A 21,063-nucleotide genomic window follows, 5' to 3' on the forward strand; every position below is an offset into this window, starting at 1 on the left:
AGATCTAAATAATTGGGAAAATATCAATTGTTCAAAGCTTGGGCCAAGTTAAGATAAGAAAAATGACAATTTTGCCTAAATTGGTCTACTTGTTCAGTGCCATAGCAATCAAACTATCAAAACATTATTTCTAACTGTGTTACCCTGGACAAGTCACTTAACCCCAATTGCTTCAGCAAAAAAAGAATAAACCATAAAAACAGCTAATGCTTTCAATAAAGAGAATAGCAACAATGAGAGACTAATTAAGACACGTCATCTGAAACAATTAAGAACTTTAATAAAGGTACAAGATGAAAAATAAACTCACATAAATATCAGCATTTCTCTATATTACCAACAAAATCCAGTAGTAAGAGAGAAACAGAGAGAGACAGACAGACAGACAGAGACAGAGAAGCAGAGAGAGAGAGAGGAGAGAAAGAGATAGAGAGAGAGACAGAAACACACAGAGAGATAGAGAGACAGAGAAAGACACACACACACACACACACACATACACATATATATATATATTATATATATATATATATATAGAGAGAGAGAGAGAGAGAGAGAGAGAGAAAGAAACTTCCATTCATAATAACTATAGAAGAGAAAGAAAATTATAGGTCACTTTCCCTAATAAATATTGTTGCTGAAATCTTAAATAAAATATTAGCAAAGAGATTATCGCCAGAATAATACTCTATAACCCAGTAGGATTTATATCAAGAATGCAGGGCTGGTTCATTATTAGGAAAACCATTAGGATAATTGACTGTATCAATAACTAAGCTAACAGAAATTATATGATTATCTCAATAGATAGGGAATAAGCATGTCACAAAATTCAACACCTATTCTTATTACAAATACCCGAGAGCATAGGATAAATCAGTTTTCCTTAAAATGATCAGCAGCATCTATCTAAAATCCATATATCTAAAATTAAACATTAAATATAGTGAGGATAAACTAGAAGCATTCCCCAAAAAAAAAACAGGGATGAAACAAGATTGTCCACTATCACCATTACTATATTACACCATTATACCAATATTATATTAGATGTTAGATTTAACAAAAAGAGAAAAAAAAAGAAATTAAAGGAATTAAAATTGGTAATGAAGGAAAAATTATCATTCTTTGAATATGATATGATGGTGTAATTAGAAATCCTAGAGAACCAACTAAAAATACTAGAAACAATAACAAATTTTGTAAAGTTGAAGGACACAAACCAAATCCAAATCCATATAAATCACTGTCATTTATATATATTTCCAACAAAGCCCAGAAGCAAGAGATATAAAGAAATAGTTCATTTAAAACAATTGTAGATAATATAAAATATTTGGGAGTCTTCCTGCCAAAACAAAGAGAGGAACTATATAAACACAGTTACAAAATCCTCTCCACCTAAATATAATTAGATATAAACAATTGGAAGAATATAGTGTTCATGGAGAGGCCAAGCAAATATAATAAAAATGATAATCCTACTTAATTTAATATCCTTATTCAGCATGAAGAAATTACTTTACAGAGCTAGAAACAATAACAGCAAAATTTATCTAGAAGGACAAAAGGTCAAGAATTTCAGGGAAATTAATGGGAAAAAATGTGAATTAAGGTGGCTGTAGCAGACCTAAAAATATGCCTTAAAAAATAGCAGTCATTAAAAGCATTTGGTACTGGCTAAGAAATAGTTGATGAATGGAATAAGGTAGGCTTACAAGACACAATAGTCAATGTCTATAATAATCTAGTGTTTGGTAAATCCAAAGACTCCAGCTTCTGGGTTAAGAACTCACTATGGACAAAAAATTCTGGGAAAATTGGAAAATTGTATAGCAGAAACTAGGCATTTACCAACACTTAAAAACCTATCCTGAGATAAGGTCAAATGATTTAGACATAAAGGGCGATATTATAAGCAAATTAGAAAAATGAGGAATAGTCTATGCGTCAGATCTGTGGAGAGGGAAGGGTTTATAGTCAAAGAAGAATTAGAGAAAATCACGAAATGCTAAATGGATATTTTTCATATGACTAGGAATGGTTTTAATTTCTTCATCTGAAAATTGTCTGTTCATATCCTTTGACCATTTATCAATTGGAAAATGGCATGAATCCTTATAAATTTGAGTCAATTCTCTGTATATTTTACAAATGAGGCCTTTATCAGAATCCTTAAAGGTAAAAATATTTTCCCAATTTATTGCTTTCCTTCTAATCTTGTCTGAATTAGTTTTGTTTGAACAGAAACTTTTTAATTTAATATAATCAAGATTATTTATTTGGTGTTCCATTATAAGTTTCAGTTCTCCTTTGGTCACAAATTCCTTCCTTCTCCACAGATCTGAGAGATAAATTATCATATATTCTTTTAATTTGCTTATAATATTACTCTTTATATCTAAATCATAAACCCATTTCAACTTTATCTTGGTATATGGTGTTAGGTGTGAATCAGTGCCTAGTTTCCAATTTTCCCAGTAGTTTTTGTCAAATAGTAAGTTCTTATCCCAAAAGCTGGGGTATTTGGATTTGTCAAACACTAGATTGCTATAGTTACTGACTATGTTGTCCTGTGTCTATGTAGCCCAATAGTATTGACTACGTAGCCTATGTCACTGATAGATTATTCTATTTCTTAGCCAATACCAAATGATTCTGATGACTGGTGCTTTATTATGTAATTTTAGGTCTGACACAGCTAGGCTACCTTCATTGGCATTTTTTTCCTAATGAAAAATTCCCTTGAAATTCTTGAACTTTTGTTCTTCCAGATGAACTTTGTTATTATTTTTTCTAGATCTGTAAAATAATTTCTTGGGAGTTTGATTGGTATGGTACTAAGTAAGTAGATTAATTTAGGTAATACTGTCATTTTTATTATATTTGTTCAGCCTACCCATGAGCACTTGATATTTTACCAACTGATTAGTTCTGACTTTATTTGTGTAGAAAGTGTTTTATAGTTGTGTTTATATAGTTCCTGACATTCCCTTGGCAGATAGATTTTCAAATATTTTATACTATCAACAGTTATTTTGAATGGAATTTCTTTTTGTATCTCTTATTGCTGAACTTATTGGTAACATACATAAAAATGCTGATGATTTATGGGTATTTATTTTGTATCCTGCAACTTTGCTAAAATTGTGAGTTGTTTAGTAGTTCTTTAGTTGGTTCTCTAAGGTTCTCTAAGTATATCATCATATCATCTGCAAAGAATGATAAGCAGGTTTCCTCATTTCCTATTCTAATTCCTTAACCAAGTTCCTTTGCTTTCAGAAAATCAGATTCTAGGTCCTTTGATCCTTTAAGGTGGAAGATGTTAGCTCCTGGGTAATCCTGATTGTAGCTCTTCGGTATTTAAAGTGTTTCTTTCTGGTTGCTTGCAATATTTTTCCTTTGGCCTAATAGTTCTGAAATTTACCCATGATATTCCTTGGAGTTTTCATTTTGGGTTCTCTTTCAGGAGATGATCAGCAAATTCTTTCAAAGGCTATTTTACCTTGTGATTCTAGGACATCAGGGTAGTTTTCCTTTATGATTTTTGTAAGATAATATCTAAGTTCTTTTTATCATTATGGCTTTCAAGAAGTCCAATAATCTTTAGATTGTCTCTTCTAGATCTATTTTCCAGGTCAGTTATTTTACCTAAGTGGTATTTCATATTTTTTCTATTTTTTCATTTTTTGGGTTTTTTTTTTTTTTGACTGATTCTTAAAGTCTTATTGAGTCATTCACTTCCATTTGTTCAATTCTATTTTTTTTTAGTGTATTACTTTCTTCAATTACCTTTTTTAAACTTCTTTTGCATTTGGCTAATTGGATTGTTTTCTTCATTGCATTTTTTTTCCATTTCACAAATTCTGTTTTTGAACATGTTGGTATCTTTTTCATATCTATTTTGTTAGAAGTTATATACTTTCCTATTTCTTCAAATCTATTTTTGTTGAGGAGTTATGTGCTTTTCCCATTTCAACAAATCTATTTTGTAAGGAGTTTTCTTCAGATAATTTTTGTTTTTACTTTTCCATACCCACTTGCAAAGTTCTCATTTCCTTTCCCCATTTTTCCTCTAACTCTCTTTTAAGATCCTTTTTTAAATCTTCCCCAGAACCCTTGTGAAATGGGGACCAGTTCGTATCTCCCTTTGGGACTTCATTTGAAGTTGATTAGCCTTTAGGAACCTCACATTTGGAGGTTTATTATCTCTCTCCATAAAAGTTGTCTATGATCAGAGTTCTTTTTGCTTTTTTATTCATTTTTAAGGAGTTGAGATCTGTTTTTAAGGCAGATAACTGCTTCAGTTTGCCCTGGAGTCAGTGTTTCTGACTGACTTCTAGTCCTGGGTGATCAAGCATGGTGTCTAGGCTCAGCTAATTATAATTTACCTTTTGTAATTGCTTTTGGGTGATCTTACAGGAAATCTGCTAACACCTGCTTGCAACCAGGACAAAGTAGCCAAAGAACCTCACAGAAGATTCTCTGGCATGTGAAAGCTATAGCACTCTGGCTCCCTGTCCCAGCTCCTTGTCCTGGGCTCCCTATGCTGTGGTCTAGGCTTGGCAAACTGTCCCTCTGCCTGTTTGAAACATGTGATGTTCTTTGTTTAGGCTTCCTTAGGAAACCTCTGGGAGCAGTCTTCATTTCAGTTTAGTAATTGTTGGAATCTTTACAAAGTGTTAAGCCATTAGAGTTGATAGAGACAATAATTATCTCATTTAGCATGGTTCAATATGATTGATTTGATCTTAGAAGGAGATATTTTGGGCCAGAACTTGAAACAAGGTACTAAGTACAACCGATAGAAACGCTGCTTGTGTTTACACCTCTAGAGAGCTCATAGAAGTAAGAAATATTTAAGTTCTCATTGGAGTTCACATGTTTGGGAGATTTCAGAATTTAGAAAGAGATATTTGAATTCACACCTCCCTTGAAGCTCTTAGGGCCAGAGAGCACACTGGGAGATATCCCACAATCCCACTCTCAGAGAAGCAGCTTAAATACAGTTCCAGTGAGCCACTCGGGAGAATTTCTTTGGAACATTGACTGGGGTCGGAGAGGAGCACTCTGGGAGGAAGCCCACAAGCCCTATCTTTGAGGCAAGAGAGATTCATTGTATCTTCCAACTTGGTGCTGGCTGGAGGCTGAAGAAAGCAGAGGCAGAAACCAAGGACAAAGCTACAAGAGCTCTTGGAACCAAGCACAGAGATAGGCCTGAGCTAGCCAGGCTGTATTGAAGGACACAATAAAAAATCTGAACTTTTATCAGCTGACTGTGATTTTGGATCTTATTATTATATTATTATTATTTAAAGAAGAAAAAACACCAACATTTTGAGCAGACAAAATCTCCTCAACCCAGAAATTAGAGTGAGTACAACAAAGAAATTTTGTTAAAAGAGTTAAAGTAGAATTTCAGCTAAGATGGGACAGATATTTAGAAAACAGCCTTCTGTTTCTGTTCAAGGAAAATGTTTAGAGAGCATTGTCAAAGTTATGGAAAGCCAAGGTTTGATTATAATTTTGGAGCAGATCACTGAACTTTTACAAACTGTTAAGAATATATATCCTTGTTTCTCTCTGGAAAAAGAATTGGATTTAGACAAGTGGAAATTAATAGGAGAAAAACTGAGTGAATACTACAGATCTAATTCAAATTCAATGGAGTGGAAATTAGAAGGAGAGGATATTTGTCAATTCTGCAATAAAAATGCAATTTTCAAAGACATACTTAATACATATAATTTTATATAACTGGCTATAAGAAGTTATTTAAGTGTTAGAATGAAGAAAAAGAAAGTGCAGCAGGGAGAGCTGCCAACTAAACTAAGTGATAAGCAGGAAAATTCAGATAAGAATAGAGTTAATTACAATTCTGAGTGTGATACTTCACAGCAGGAGGAATTAGATCATTCCTCATCTCATCACCCTCCTCCCACAATTAACCCTTCATGGGTGGAGGAAAAAGGGGGAGGGAGAGAGGTAGAAACACAGTCAGCTTCTCCTGTGAAGCAGAATATGACAAGATTAGAAGAAGCATTAATTAAGGCAAAAAATGAAGGAGAAGATATATCTGATTTTATAAATGCATATCCTGTGATTGAAAAGCTTGACTCTTCAAGTCAAAAGGAAAGAAAATACCGTCCTTTTAATTTGGAAAAAATTAAAGATTTGAAAAAAGGTTGCACTTTTTATGGGGCTTCATCCTCTTATGTGAAGATGTTACTAGATAATTTGTCTTATGAAATCTTAACTCCCAACGATTGGAAATCCATAGCGAGGACATGCTTAGAACCTGGACAAAATTTGTTGTGGCTTTCAGAGTATCATGAATTATGTAGGATTCAAGCCCAACACAATAGGCAAACAGGAACTATTGGCAAATCACTTTTGACCAACTAGCTAGTGAAGGTCAGTATGCAGAGAATTCAGAACACATTTATTATCCCATAGCAGTGTATGAGCAGATTTCTAAGGCTGCAATAAAAGCTTGGAGTTCTCTCCCTGGACAGAAAGATGGAAGAAAGGCTTTCACAAAAATAGAGCAAGGTCCCAATGAACCTTTTGCTGATATTGTGGGACATTTGCAAACAGTTATAATAAGAACCATTGGAGACAATGCAGCAACAGAAATGATGACCAGACATCTGGCTAAGGAAAATGCCAATGAGGGTTGAAAAAGAATTATATGGGGACTAGACAAAGATGCTCCTTTAGAGGAGATCATAAGGCGCTGTGCCACAGTGGGCACAAATACTTATTATGCCCAAACTATGATGAAAATGGAAAGACAGAGTCCCTCTTGGCAAGGGACTTCTAGAGAAATTCGTCGATGTTTTCAGTGTGGAAAAGTTGGACATTTGAGAGCTCATTGTAGATATGGAGATAGAATGAGAAGACAGGTTGAGAGAATGAAACCCAAAATCCCATGTCCAAAATATAGCCTAGGCTTTCACTGGGCCTCGGAATGTAGATTGACCCAGAGAAGTGAGAGGCAGGGCCCAGCTCTTAAGTATCAATCAAAGGACAGGTGGGGCATGATAGCAGCTGAGGTTACACCCAGAGAGTTTTTAGAAATTCAGGACTCTGATGTTATTAATCAACAGAAAAGTAATCAGGATTACAGTTGGGAAGAATACAGGTTTTTTAACCCAGAAGAGCAGTGTCCAGTGCAAACAGTTCCAATGTAATTGCCAGATGATGAGGAGAAATCCCCAAAGTGGTAAATAGAAGGGAGTTAGATAGGTTAACTGCTTGGGGAAGAGGGTTTACTTGTATCTCCACAGGAGGAGAAGGAATCAGATGGGTGCCAACGAGCCGTATTCACCTTGTCCATCAGAGAGAAACAGAAAAAGAGAAAGACTTCAAAACAAAGAAGATTCAAGAAACATCTGATACTGAAAGAGCATGGCTGATAATGAGACTGTTAAAATAACTTAAAAATCTTCATGAATCATTGGATTTTCTAACACAAGATGAGACTCTTTCAGTTCTTGAAAGCCAGCAAGAATCATTGGATTCCTTGAGATGAAAAATTGTTGATGAGACTATTGCAGTACTTCAGAGCTTACAGAAATTATTGGATTCCTGGCACATGAACTAATGAACAATGGATTCCTTTGGGACTATTTTTAGGACTTATGGAGATGTATAATTCTGTATGTTGATTCATGTTATGAAAAATTGTTTACTTCAAACTTACAGGAATTATTGAATTCCTGGCACATGAATTAATGGGCAATGGGTTCCTTTTGGACTATTACTAGGACTTATGAACATGTGTAAATTCTTCATGTTGATTTATGTTATTTGTTAACATTACTACTAGCCTGTGTTATATTGCTATGTGCTTATGTAATTATGTGTAATGCCTCCCATATTGATGGATTTATGTACACCTTGTTTCATCCTTGTTTCAAGTGAGTCCCTCTAGAAACCCACTAATCTGATTTGATTTTCTATTTTCCTTTGGTGTTTTCATCTCCCTTCCTGAGATGTCAGGGAGGGCGTGACCACCTTCTTTTTATAGTGTTTTCACTCCTTTTTTGAACAGTCAAGGAAGGCGTGATCACCTTTTTGGAGTTCTTACCTCCTTGAGAAATCAAGGTGATTATGATCGCCTATGTTCTAAATCAAAAGAAAAGGGGAGATGTTGGAATCTTTACAAAGTGTTAAGCCATTAGAGTTGATAGAGACAATAATTATCTCATTTAGCATGGTTCAATATGATTGATTTGATCTTAGAAGGAGATATTTTGGGCCAGAATTTGAAACAAGGTGCCAAGTACAACTGATAGAAACAATGCTTGTGTTCACACCTTTAGAGAGCTCATAGAAGCAAGAAATATTTAAGTTCTCATTGGAGTTCACATGTTTGGGAGATTTCAGAATTTAGAAAGAGATATTTGAATTCACACCTCCCTTGAAGGTCTTAGGGCCAGAAAGCACGCTGGGAGATATCCCACAATCCCACTCTCAGAGAAGCAGCTTAAATACAGCTCCAGTGAGCCACTCGAGAGAATTTCTTTGGAACATTGACTGGGGTCGGAGAGGAGCACTCTGGGAGGAAGCCCACAAGCCCTATCTTTGAGGCAAGAGAGATTCATTGTATCTTCCAACTTGGTGCTGGCTGGAGGCTGTAGAAAGCAGAGGCAGAAGCCAAGGACAAAGCTGCAAGAGCTCTTGGAACCAAGCACAGAGATAGGCCTGAGCTAACCAGGCTATATTGAAGGACACAATAAAAGATCTGAACTTTTATCAGCTGACTGCGATTTTTGGATCTTATTATTATACTATTATTATTTAAAGAAGAAAAAACACCAACAAGTAATCACCACATAAGTAGCCAGGGGTTAAAGTCCAAATTCTTTATTATCTCTTTCAAAGTCTGGTCTCCTTACCCGGGGCCTGGTTAGCTTTCTTAGAGGCCTATCTCTCTCCTTGGTTCCAAGAGCTTGAGCTCCCACCTGTCTTCTCTGCCCTCTGAATCTCTCTGAATGAATCCTGGCTTAGGCTCCTAGCTTATATGCTCTACACTGAGTATAAAACAATCATTATATCACTAGGAAACTATTATTTGTTGTAAGATTAAATCAATCATACTGAATTTAGAGAACATCATGCTAAACTAGATAACCATTGTCTCATCAGTTCCACTAAATACCTTGTTTCAAGTTCAGAGTTCTGCTCCATAACAGAAACAGACACGTTCTGAAGTTCTTCGAGGTGTCTTCTTCGGGAAATGTGTTGTACTGAAAATATTTGTGGGTTTTGTCACTCCAAAACCAGTTTAGAGACTTAATCTATTGTTGGTTTGAGAGAAGGTGAGAGGGGGTCATCGTGTTTGCTCTTTGCCATCTTGGCTCCACTGTCATCATATCTAAACTATATAGAGAATTGACTCAAATTTATAAGAACACAAGTCATTCTCCAATTGATAAATGGTCAAAGGATATGAACAGGCAAATTTCAGATAAAGAAATTAAAAGCATTTATGATCATATGAAAAAGTACTCTAAATCACTATTGATCAGAGAAATGAAAATTAAGACAATTCTGAGGTACCACTATACACCTCAAAGATTAGTTAAGATGACAGGAAAACATAGTTATAAATGTTGGAGGGGATGTGGGAAAATTGGGATGCTAATACATTATTGGTGGAGTTGGGAACTGGTCAAATGTTGTGGAGAGCAACTTGGACCTATGCCCAAAGAGTTATCAAACTGTTCATACTCTTTGACCCTGAAGTGTCTCTACTGGTTCTGTATCCCAAAGAGATTATAAAATAAGTAAAATAATCCACATATGCAAAATTTTTGTAGCAGCTCTTTTAGTAGTGGCAAGGAACTGGAAACTGAGTGGATTTGAGGGAATGGTAATAAGTTATAGTATATATTTGTTATAGAATATTATTGTCTTATAGGAAATGATCAGCAGGATAATTTAAGAAAGGCCTGGGGAGGCTTACATGAACTGATGCTAAATGGAGTGAGTAGAATCACAAAATTATGTGATAATCAACTGTGATGGACTTGGCTCTTTTCAACAATGAGATGATTCAGGCCAATTGTAACAGACTTGTGGTGGAGAAAGCCATCTTCATCTAGAAGAATATTATGGCAACTGAATATGGATCACAATATAGTATTTGAAACTTTTTGGTATTGTTTTATTGCTTCTTTTGCCTTCTTTCTTATTTTTTTCCTTTTTGATCTAATTTTTCTTGTGCAGCATGATGTGTAGAAATATGAAAAAAAGAATTACATGTCTTTAAGATATATTGAATTGTTTACTGTTTATAGGAGGAGAATGGGAGTAATGGAAGTAAAAAAAAAACTTTGAACAAAGGATTTTGCAAGAATGAAAGTTGAAAACTCTCCTTGCATGTATTTTGAAAATTAAAAGCTATTATTTAAAAAAATAAAGAACTTAAAATTTAAAAATAAAATAACTGTAAATAATACAAATCTCTTGAGAGTCTAATTGCTGTGGTAAACTCAAGAACTATGTGAACACCATTATAAAACACTTTCCACACTAATAAATTCAGATGTAACAATTGGAAAAAAAATTGTTCTTGGGTGGGTCAAACTAATATAATAAAAAAACTCTACCTCAATTAATTACTTATTCTATGCCATAGGAAGCAAAATACCAAAATTATTTTAACGACCTATAAAAGTAATAACAATTTTTTTGTTTTTAAAGTTTTAAAAATAATAACAAAATTCATCAAGAAGTTCAAAAGTTCAAGATTATCAAAATAATTAATGAAAAAATGATAGGGAAAAGTAGTCAAGCTATATTATAAAGCAGCAATAATCAAAACTACTTGATACTGGCTAAGAAATATTGGTGGCCCAGTGGAATAGATTCAGTACCCAAGATGCACTAGTAAATAACTATAGTAATCCACTGTTTGATAAATCCAAAGACACAATATTTTAGGCAAAGAGCTCACTGTTTGGTAAATATTTTAGCAACTGCCAGGAAAATGGGAAAACACTAGGTATAGAATAACTTATTTTAATTTATACCAATATAAAGTCAAAATGGGCACACAGTTTAGATATAAAGAGCAATATCATAAACAGATTAGGAACTCAAGAAATACTCTGCTTGTCAAATCTCTGGATAAGGAAGAACTTATGACCACAGAAGAGATAGAAAGTATTATAGGATAAAAATTGATAATTTTGATTATATTAAATTATTTTACAAATAAAATTAATACAACAAAGGTTAGAAGAAAAGCAGAAATCAAGGACACAATTTTTATTGAAAAAGTTTCTGATAAAGGTTTCATTTCTCAAATATACGTAGAGCTGAGGCAAATGTATGAATACACAAATCATTCCCCACTTAATAAACGATAAAAGAATATGAATAAACAGTTTCCAGATAAAGATATCAAAGTCAAGTATAGTCATATGAAAAAAATTCTCTAACTCATTAATAATTAGAGAAAAGTAAATTAACACAACTGGGAGGAACTGCCTCACACCTAACAGGTTCACAAATATGGCAGAAAAAGGAAAATAAGTGATTGAGAGGATGTGGAAAAATTGGGACATTAATGCATTATTAGTGGAGTTTTGAAATAATAAAACTGTTCTGGAAAGAAATTTGAAACTATTCCCAAAGGCCTATATAAAAATCTTAACAAACTGTTTGAGTACTACCATTACTAAATCTGTATCCCAAAGAGATTTTTTTAAAGGGGGAAGAGTAGAAGGACCTACTCATAGAAAACATTTATAGGAGCTCTTTTTTTTAGTGACAAAGGATTGGAAAACAAGGATCTATTCATTAGTTGGGGAATGGTTGAATATGTGGCAACTCATGATTTTGATGGAGTGCTATTGTGCTATAAGAAATGACAAGCATTATGATTTTTTGAAAACCTGGAAAAACACGAACTGATATAAAGTGAAAATGAGCAAAACCAGGAAGACATTGAATAAAGTAAGAAATAATGTACAATGATCAACTGTGAATGTCTTAACTATTCTCAGCAATACAAAAATCAAAGACAATTCTAAAGAATTCATGGTGATCAATATTATCAATTTCCAAAAAAAAAAAAAAAAAATTGAGAATCTCAATGCAGATGGAAGAATACTATTTTTTACTTGTTTTCATTTTTGCATGACTAATATAGAAATATATTTTGCATAACTATTTATATAACCTATTTAAATTGCTTAATATCTCAGAAAGAAAATAAGTGAGGCACTAAGGGAATAAAAAATGTAAACCTAAACTTTTTTTTTAAAATTAATGTTAATATATTGGATTACTTGCTCTCTAGGGAGGGGAATGGGAGGAAAAGAAAGAAACATTTGGAACATAAAGTTTTGTATGGGTGAATGTTGAAAACTACATTTGCATGTATTTTGATTTCTAATTTTATTCTTTGTGATAACTATATTGGCCACTGAGACAACACTGGCACTTGAGCTAGTACTCAATAAAAAACTTAAATGAATCATTTATTGAATGGTCAGCATTATTATGACAATTCTCCATGTCCATATCATGATTATTGAGGATTTGTATATATACCTCCAAATAAAATTGCTAAGTATTTCAAATTCTAGGACTTAAGGATTAGATAATGAGATTTCCAATTTGATGTCCTTTAATTGTGCATTTATTATCAGATAGGACTACTAGGCTAATTTCTTCTTTTTTTTTTCAACAAAATAGCATATTGGTAGGAGGACAACTCACAAGACTTCTGAGGAACTGAGGTCAAAACTATTCTGGGTTTTTTGTTTGTTTGTTTGTTTGTTTTGTTTTGTTTTGTTTTGTTTTGCTAAGGTAATTGTGGTTAAGTGACTTGCTCAGAGTCACACAGCTAGAATGCATTAAATATCTGAAACCAGATTTAAACTCAGGTTTAACTGACTTCAGGGCTGGTGCTCTATCATCAAAACTACTAATAGGTAATAATAATAGCTAATAACAGCTAACAATTTTTATAAAACCTCCTATTGTCAGGCATTGTGCTGAGCACTTTAAAATAATTGATCCTCAGAACAAATCTAGGAGGTGAGTGGCATTATTATCCCCATTTTACAGACAAACTAAATGAGGCAAACAGTGGTTATGTGAACTGTCCAGGATCACATAGCCTATAAGTTTCCAAGGTTAGATTTGAACTAAGATTTTCCTGACTTCAGGACTGGTGTACTATCTTCTAAATTAGTCCACTAACCATCTAAAATCAGGGCTACGATAACCAACTTTCTCAAAAGCGATAACACCAGAAAAAAAGGATTGTATAAATCATTCTGGCTGGTATACTTCCTATGTGTATTATCATTCAATTCAGCATTTTATTTTTTTGATCACCTACTATTTATCTGGGACTGTGCTGAGTGCCAGAAATGGACAGAAAGTGACAAGGAAAGGGAATAGACCTTTAATGAGAACCTATTAAATGCCAAACATTGTACTAAATGATTTACAATATCTCATTTGATCCTCACAACAACCCTGGGACATAGGTGATATTACTATTCTCATTTTACAGTTCAAAAATTGAGGCAGATATTAAGCTACTGGTTTTGGGTCACTGTCGCTTCCAAGAATTAGTGAGCCTTAACAAAATGAATTTATTTAGCACAGGATTACTCTTCATTTCAGTGCAATAGTGTAATCACTGTTTTATGTCGTACAATACAAGGCAAAGTGCCCAGAGGCTACTTAAACTTATCTCACTCAAAGAGCATGGTTGAATCATTATGAAAGCTATGTTTAAATAGGGCCATAATCCACATAATTACAAGCCACTATTGGCATGAAGCATGCGTGTGTGCGTGCACACACACACACTTACATCATTGTGAATGAAACCAAGTGATTTTTTAAAAAGCTTGTGGAGCAATCTTTAGGCCATCTTGTTTCTACAATGTGTGCTTTTTTATTAGGCAATTAAAAAGGAGAAAATACAGTCACTTTAAACATTTAGTATATGTAAAAATTAAATCACAAGATCAATCAGTCAACACATCTTTATTTATAAGAATTTATTTATGTATTTTGCTTTTATATTGCTTAGATTCCTATAAATATTCTTCTCCCCATAATTCCATTTCTTCCTGCAACCATCATTTAAATTTTAAAATTGGTGGGAAAAAAATAAAATGTTCTACATATTGAAAATACAACTTCTGCTTGATTCTAAATTTTTCTTACTCAATACTTACTTTATGGCCCATGGTCATTCCATTTACTACTTTTGTTCCCCCAACTGCCTCCCCACTGGCCATATATTCTGTTTTAAATTTCATCCTGGATTTGTGACCCAGAACTTGATAGTTACCAATTGACACCTTTTATGCTCTTGTACATTATCAGGCTTTTCTGTATGAATCTGGGACTTCTTGACCAGTGCACAGCTTCAGTTCTTGTTGTCTCCATGGTTAAGCTCAAGAAGGTAATTTCTTCCCTATCCCATCCCTGGCTGCCCATCAGCAAACCAGGATATTTCCCATTTCTGACCACTTAGAAAAGTTACTCACTGTGATTTTTTCAAATGTCCTGATTAGAGAATTAAGTCTAATATATTCTAAATACATGTGAAGGAATTGTGGAGTAGATAAATTTTAATGGGTAATCTTGTCAAGGGAATGTCACACTTTGTTGAAGGAACATCATCTATGATTGAAGACAGTTTTCCCTGGTATAGCATCAAAGATCTAGCCTAGATCCACAAGTGTATTGTCATTCATTTTTTTGTTTTTTGTTTATTTTTAATTTATTTTATGTGAAAAAAAACAGAATAAGAGAAAAAGAAGTACAAAACAAAGCAAAAGAGGACATTGTCATGTGCTCAGCAGAACATCAGGAAAGATTTAAAACATCTGACAACAAATTACCAGGTCAAGAAAGAAAGTGTATGTGTACGTGTGTGTCTATGTGTGTGTGTGTGTGTGTGTGTGTGTGTGTGGAGAGAGAGAGAGAGAGAGAGAGAGAGAGAGAGAGAGAGAGAGAGAGAGAGAGAGAATGAATATATATATATATATATATATTAGTAGAAGAAATAAAATTCATGAATGTCCAGTTTTTCTTTACTTCCTTGTAAATTATTCTTTTATTCTGTGCTGTGCACCTTATTTACTTTATTTTCCTCTTTTCATCCCACCATCATCCCAAGCAAGCTATTGTTAAGATATAATTTTGTATATGTAGATATATACACATATACACACATACACCCCACATACAAACACACATATCTTTCCTATTCCTGCTGACTTCCCTAATTTTCCTTGCTATTTCTTAAACATCCTTCAGCCAAAGATCCTTCCCTTGTCTTCTTCCCTCACCCTTTGCTTCCTCATCTGCCCATCTCTCTTCCCTTATTATTTTATAGATTTTGGTGGGTACTACACTCATCCTGGTATATATGTAGCATTACCCATTTAATCCATTCCTGATGTGAGTAAGTTTTCAGAACTCTGAGCCCTTCTCCCCCATCTAATGTATCTGTATCTAATCATTCTCTGCAACTCATCTGTATAACTTCATTACTATTTTATCTTTACTCTGCCAATATTTCTCTTGAGCTACCTTATTGCTGATGTGAATCTTAAACATATGGTATACATTTCTCATGTAGAAAAAACAAACAATTTGTCCACGTTGATTTCCTTCAAATTGATCTTTCATATTAACTTTTATATGTTAAATTTTCTATTAAGTTTGGGTTTAATCAATAGAAAGTCCTAGAAATCTGCAAATTCATTGAATGTCTATTTTTTTCTCATTCAATATTATAGATAATTTTGCTGGGTGCCATTTTTTGGCTGCAGGGTAGTTCTTTTGATTGTGGGTAAATAAGATTCCAGGACCTGTGTTCATTTATCATAACTGCTAAGTTCTGTACAATTCTAATTGTACCTCCAGCATATTTGATTTTTTTTCTTGCAAGTTTTTTCCTTTGATCTGGGGGCTTCAAAATTTGGCAGTAATTTTTTAATGTATTTTTCAGAAAGGATCAAGTTGAGGTGGTGATTGGTGGATTTTTTTCTATTTCTGTTTTCTCCTCATGTTCTATCACTCCAAAACAATTTTCTTAAACTATTTCCTGCATTATTTTATCAAAGTTCTCTTTCTGGCCACAACTTTCAGGCAGTCCAAATTATTCTTACATTTTATCTTCTTGATGTGTTCTCCAGATTTGTTGTTGTTTTGATGAGGTGTTTCACATTCTATTCTATTTTCTCATTCTTTATAACCTATTTTTTAAATTGCTTTGTCTTTCTGGCTTAACTGGCTTATCCTTGCTCAATTCTAATTTTCAAATAATCATTTTCATCTTTGAGACTGTATCTCCCTTCCTAGTTGGTTAATTTTTTTTCATATTATTGTATTTCTTGGATGATTTTTATTTTTTGTTACTTTATCCTCAATGTCTCTCATTTGATTTTTAAATTTTTTTTTGAATTCCTCTATAAATTCTTTCTATGCAGGAAACCATTTCATATCACTCTTTGGGATAGAACCTTCTTTATTTCAGTGTCCTCTTCTGAAGATGAACCTGGTCTTCCCTGTTTCCATAGTAAGTTTCTATGGTGGGGTTCTTTCTTCTTTGCTGGTACATTTTTCTTTTTAATGAAAGGTATTAGTGTAAGCACCTGTAACCCTGGGGTAGGAGTTTGGTGGCTCTATCTTCCTTTCAACTCTCCACTCTAACTAAGAACCCCAAACCAAGAACTCCATCCTCCTGCAAGTGCCCACATCTAGCAGCATCTCTGTCCCACTGCTTCTGCACGTAGCAGGTATACTGGTTACTTCTTGCCCAGGGCCGTGTCTCAGCAACACAACTGGGTCTGACATTCCCAATCAATTGAGGTTTACTTTGATTTCCTGGATTCAAACCCCAAATCCACAAACGATCCAGGAAGTGAAAGTCTTTGTGGTTCCTGATGAGGTTCCAGTCACACCTATCTAGTCTAAGAAGTCCCCACTTGGTGTTTCTGCAGGGTTGGCTAGAAGGTATTTGCACTATACATGTATATTCTGCCCTGAATCTTCTTGATTTTTTACCCGTCTATGTTCACCCTGAGGCACAAATTTGATCTATGTGTGGGTGAAATCTGGAGAGCTTAAAATTTACCAATATACTCTGCCATCTTCCCAGATTTCTCTCCTTATCATCAATTTTTTAAATTGCAGAATATAAATGTTTAAAGGGTGATGTTGTGTATACTTGACTATATTTTCAATCCAAAAATATCATCACTCAGCCATTACATTGATTATCTAGAGATAAATATATATACATCTTATCTTGGAAGGGTGGAAACAAGCACACTACTATGTATCAGGCATATTCCAAGTACTTTATAATGTTACCTTATTGGATGCTCATAACAACAATTGGGTAGGTGCTGTTATTATCACCATCACACTCTGATATCCTAATGTTTAAATACTCCAACTCTGAGCAATTAATTAAGAAGAATAAAGATTACAATTCATCAAGACACATTTGAGCTCACCAGTTAACTGAGAATCAGGGAAACTATGTTAAAGACTAGAATATACCTCTGAAAGGTTATGCCTTATTCAGCAGGAATCTATCAATCAACAAGTATCTATTAAATATCTGCTAACTGCCAAGTAGTATGGTAGTCACTAAGGACACAGTTATAATGAACAAAAGAAAACCTATTCTCAAGAAATATATTGTCTAAAAAGGAAAGTCTATTAAAATATTGATATAGAAACACCGCCTGTGATTTCTTGAATAGAGAGAATTTTCAGAAAAAGAAACTTCCAGTACCTTTGCAAGCTAAAACTTATTCTGAAATTTAGAATCTTAAAATATTGCTCAGAGAACTTGAGGTCAAGTAACTTAGCTGAGATCATACAATTAGTGAATGTGAAAGGTAGTCTTGTAGCCCAGACTTCTTTGCTTTGAAACTAGTTTATATTCTTTATTCTATGTTTCTTCTGATGCTTCTTTAGTAGTAAATAAAAATAAATGTGAATAAATACAAATACAACATAGGGAGGCAAATGGGACACTAGAAATTAGTAGGATCAGGGAAGGCTGTAAGTAGAAGTTAGTATATAACTGAGACTTAAGAAAAGAGAAGGATTCTATAAGGTACTGACAAAAAGTGAGTAGATTCTGTGTCTAGGGGAACAAAACTGCTAAAAAGACTAGTAATCTCTTTATAGAAGACATATTAATCAGTAGGAAAATATAGGCATATGAGGGGAAAATTATAGTGGCGAATACCTAAGTCAGAATCATTCACAGAAAAAATAAAGTGGCATTGCCATGTGAATATAAGGCAGATAAATTAGGGGAAAGGAGAAATTGGATAAAGAGTCTAGAAAGTATATCATAGCCTTGGTAAAGAAGTGTATTATTATAATGATAAATAAATTCAAATATCTAAACATCTTCTGGAGCTCCCCCTCTACCAAAATAGAAGTATCGGACAAATTTGTGACTTGTCTTATTGATAATTTAATCTTTCAAAAAGCAGAAGAAATACATAAGGAGCTGCTATTTGGATCCTGATTCTGACAATATGGAGTGGCTGAAGTAGACATGACAGATCCTTGAAAGAAATGACAATATGTTACTTTCCTAAAATAATTTATCTGTTTCTATTTTCATTTTGGACAATAGGATGGCAAAAGGCAATGTGTTGAATTTGGAACCATAAAGTCCTGAATTCAAATTGTAACTATGCAAGTGACTATTTTTATAAGATTGGACAGGTCCCTTTACTTTAATGAACTTCATAATCCTCATTTTGAAAATGAAGAGGTTCAACTAAATAATTTCTAAAATCCATTCTACTTTAACTCTATGGTATAAGAAGCTACTGTCTCTTGTCCCTTCAGATGAAGAAAATGTCAGAAAATAACTATTTGAAATAGCTTCTGAATCTATCTATGGGATAGAAAAGCATAACTAGTAGAGGAAAACTGGGCTTTAATCCAGGAACTTGGCATTTTGGGGAATATGTTTTTTCCTTACTTTCTTCTCTAATCAGCCACCCTTATTTATGTCTAATACTCTCTAACTGGCTTTATGCCGTGGCTCACCCATATCCAGTGCAATTAACTTTCTTTAGTTTTCTATCCTGCAATGACCACTAGCCAGGAGTGTGCTGGTAAATAATTAGCAATTAACCCTGATGTTTGGGGGAAATTATATACAAAACACATTTTTATGTTTAATCTACATTATTAAGATTTTCCCATCTCTTTTGCAAATCTATATAATTAACCAAACAGTGAATAAAGCCTAATTTAAAGATTTTGCTAATTTTCCAGGTATAAATCCTTAGACTGAATATTTAACAATCAACTCTTGCCAGCCACTTTGAGCTGATTCTACCATGCAACTAGGATCCAATATCTTATCACCACATCTTCCACATATTCCAAAGTCAGTAAGACTTATTTGACAAGGGGGAAAAATGGAAGAGGAGTCCAAGAACCCGGCTCCAAATCACAGCTCTATCAATGATATGGGCAAGCCATTCTTATGGTGCTAATGTCATTGAATCCCAGGACAAAATGAAGTGACTGTCACAGTGCTTTGCCTTTGTCCATGCCTCAGGTTTGGTGGCACTACAGGAGTGTGATTGTCCCTGCTGAACTAAGTATGAATAGAAACCCAAGTTCCTTGTAGAAAGGGCTGCCATGGAATAGTAATGAAAATGAAGGCCACTGTGAATGGTTCAGGGTGGACTCCTGGGGCGTCCCTGCTCTGGTCTAATACTGATCTTTCCTTGACAGAAATTCCCCAAGCAACAATCTGACAATCTTTTGCCAGAAGTATCATCACTCTTTTTATTTCCCCTTGCTATTTACCTCAGCTTCTAGGATTCCTTGTTAGGGTCTTAGCATGACAATTTTATCATTTAATAATGGGTTGTTCATAGATAGATAGATAGATAGATAGATAGATGATAGATAAATTATAGATAAAAATAGATATACATAGATAGATGATACACAGATTCTGTATGAATGATATATTGATTAAATGATAAATAGATGATGAAGTTAGAAGATAGGAAGATAAATAGATGATAGATTGACAAATGATAAATAGATAAATAGATGGCGAAATGGACATGGATACAGTAACAATGTTTTTTTAAAAACAATTTTGAATGACTAAATCATTTTGACTCTTATAAATATCTAAATTAACTTCAAAGGATATACAAAGGCACTAAATCCATTCATAGAAATAACTGATTAATAGAAGGATTTATAGAAGTTTACTATATATAAGATAAATGTATTCAATGCAGGGAGAGACATGTGTTTGTCTATTTGTGTCTGATGGTAACCAAGTCTAGGGTAGGGAGGGAGAGATAAGAAAAAAATGGGGAAAAAAGGAAGTTACATGATAACTTTGTTGTAAATTTAAAAGAAATAGCAGATTTGATAGATTTGAATTGTAATGTGCAATCATTTTCTTTTCTATTCTACCATATTATGGAAATGTTTTGTTTTATTTCTTAACTTCAGAATAAAATACATTTTTTTTAAAAAAGAGATAGATAGGTGTCATTGTTGAAACAGGTCAAGTGAAACAAGGCACATTCTTGTGTATAACTAGTAAAAAAAATGAGATTAGTATAGTTCCAAGTGTTGAAGCAAACTGTAAGTAGATATTTCAAAAATGAGTCAAGAAGTGTTTGTCAAAATAAAATTTACTCCTGGAGCATCTTCCAAAATACATGGAAAACATTTTAAATCTACAGATAATTTGTTAGCAAGATCAATCCATACACACCCCCCCACACACACACACACTCACACTCACACTCACACTCACACACATACATATACTTGATAATTCCACATTATTAAATAAAAAGCATCATATCACAAGAATCACAACTGGTTTCTATATTGTACATAATATATGTATATATGTAACTATAGATACACATACACAATCCATTCACATATATAGATAATTGTGTACAAAAATTTTGCTTATATAAATTATATATGCACATTTGTATGTTTCTAGGAATGCATATAGGTAAAATTATG

The sequence above is a fragment of the Sarcophilus harrisii genome, chromosome 2 (assembly GCF_902635505.1).
Source record: "Sarcophilus harrisii chromosome 2, mSarHar1.11, whole genome shotgun sequence".
Taxonomy (NCBI): domain Eukaryota; kingdom Metazoa; phylum Chordata; class Mammalia; order Dasyuromorphia; family Dasyuridae; genus Sarcophilus; species Sarcophilus harrisii.